The sequence below is a fragment of the Salvelinus fontinalis genome, chromosome 3, assembly GCF_029448725.1.
Source record: "Salvelinus fontinalis isolate EN_2023a chromosome 3, ASM2944872v1, whole genome shotgun sequence".
NCBI lineage: Eukaryota > Metazoa > Chordata > Actinopteri > Salmoniformes > Salmonidae > Salvelinus > Salvelinus fontinalis.
The window spans coordinates 26,930,293-26,932,739 of NC_074667.1; the positions used below are offsets into that span (position 1 = coordinate 26,930,293).

Genomic DNA, 2,447 nt, shown 5'->3' on the forward strand with positions numbered 1-2,447 from the left:
CAACCTTTAGTTCTGTATTGTCCATGATGAGATGTTCTTACCACAACCTTCTTATACTTTTATGTTGTACAGACCTACAGCCAGACAGGATGATCACAGACAATGTATGTTCCTAACAAAATACATCAAACACTGCACACACTACTAACACAACTACACACATGCATGAACAAACACATACTGTCGTTACATTTTCTTTTTGTTTCTGTTGTAGATGATTTGGTGATGGGAGCTGTGAGCAGTGGAGGCATGTTGGATTCAAGGGATGCTGGGATCTATTCTCTCATCACCTATGTACCATCCACGTTATTGCCTTCATGTGAGTTTGTAACATAATGTCTTCTTTACCTGTCTTTCCGACCTGGGGCGGGAATTTGTGACCCTCAGCACAATAACACTTTGTCACTTAATGTCAAACGTACTAACTTAAAACATAAATAAGGTGTTAGGCAGAGCATCTTGAAAGCGTGAGAACAGAGCTGTAAGTCTACAGAGTGGTTTGAGGCAGGAAGAGAAGTGTGAAGTGACATTAAGCACAGCAAAGTAACACAGACACGCACACACACACATCCAAACGTACACTTACGTGTGTGCACACGCACATTCACACCCAATCACAAATACACAGAAACTCTAACTCGGGCTCCCTCTCTGCTGTACAGGCCCTGTTGAAGAGAATATAAAGTCATCTGAAAACGACAATGTAAGTTTAGAATCACCCACTGTGTTTGGTGATTGTGAACGGCTCTCAGTTTCAGATTGATGTTACATCCTTTTAGAATACATTACATTTACATTACTGTAGAATTAAAGGACTGAAGTTAAACTGTTTGTTTCGTTTCTCTAGTCTGATACGTACCACGTATACAGCTCAATCCCCGACAGACCAGCAACCTCAGCCCAGCCGGATGGGTTGTACAGTCTTCTGCAGACACACTGAAACTACACCTCTGGTTTGTGTAGCAATGTCTCACATTTCATACAAATACCCTCTTTCTCACATGATGTCCTTTATTATCACTCATCAAGTTACTGTAAATACGTCTCATAGAAGGTAATACATATTTTACATGTAGACCCCTGGCTTATGTTACATGCCTGACCAAGGTATCTGTTACTGTGTTAGTAGTAATCTACTGTATTTATGTCTAAGCGGCAAAATGTGTAGAACTGCAGGAAATTAGCTTTAAAACTAACAAATTCTCTCCTCCCCATGATAGAATGAGTAGAATTGCAGTACAATAACAATAAAGCTGCACATTTTCTCTCCCCCGCCATGAGTGTGGGCCACTAATATCTTTAGGTGGGCAAATCTCGCTTAGGCCCCCCAAAATGCTAGAAACTGCCCTTATCTACTGTATCACACATGGACACCTGGTTTCTGTTACAATCCTATCCATAATAATGGTTACTGTGTTGGTATTTTTATTCAGGGGTTTAAGAGGGGTTTGGGGCATACTCCCCTTTAAACATTTTTCTTATTCCCCCCTCAGTAAATGCTAAATATATACTGTATTTATATATATTCTGTCATCTGTGTTATACCTCCTTCCATAACTGTTGGATATAATTATTTAAATAAAATGTATTTAAAATAAAAAATAAATAGAAAAATAATATCATATTTCGATTTTAAAAATGTTTACCTTGTTGGCAACATCAGATAATCAAAACTTAAAAAGATAGATTTGCTAAATACTATTAAATCTACCCATTTCCAAAACGTTTACCTGTTATTTTCCAAGTTCCCAGTTTAACATCAGGACTTCAGAGTCTCCCCTCCAATGTGCAGTGTTGTAGACACGTTCTAGCACTTTAGTCCAATGACTGCAGAGCGGTTAAGATGACATTGGTGTAAGACCATGACTTTCATTACAATTCTTTCTCCAGTTAACATGGGAGATTAACCTCGTTTTACCTTCCTGATAAGACTCTTGAGGTACAGTAAATACAAAATCATATGCTTTTTTGCTCCGTTTGAAATGTTCTCCCCTGTAAAACAAAAAAGCAAGCAGAATAAATTGACTTCAACCATTCCCTCGTCTTTGTTAGTATTTTACAATATTTTATTTTGATCTTGATCTTTCTAGATAATGCAAAAAATATGTAGAGTTATCTATGTCATCGTTTTCAGGCCATTGGTGAAGATCAAGGTGCTATTCTCTCTAAATGTTTTTTTTTCAGTCAAGATAACTACCTTTCCATCAAAACAGAACCTCTTTTGGTTTCCCAGAGACAGTTTATGCCTAGTCCTGGACTAAAAAGCATGTTCACTGGACAATTGACATATTTTACTCCAGTGGTAGTCTTAATCTAGGTCTGGGGAACCAACCATTGGTGTTATGGACAACATGTAGTCAAGGACATTGATAATTTTGCTCTTGCATCCAGATTCTCTGTAATGTGGTCAGTTCTACTGTGATGGGACAGAGAGGCCTACATTCTCT

At 38.1% G+C, this 2,447-nt stretch overlaps 1 long non-coding RNA gene across 1 annotated transcript; it reads left to right on the forward strand.

Annotated features, from left to right (window-relative positions):
* Positions 1-220: 220 nt before the first annotated feature.
* On the forward strand, positions 221-1,492 carry LOC129834484 (uncharacterized). The gene is made up of 3 exons (XR_008756263.1): positions 221-319; positions 663-703; positions 848-1,492. It is a non-coding gene; the product is annotated as an uncharacterized LOC129834484 (long non-coding RNA).
* The last annotated feature ends 955 nt before the right edge of the window (positions 1,493-2,447 follow it).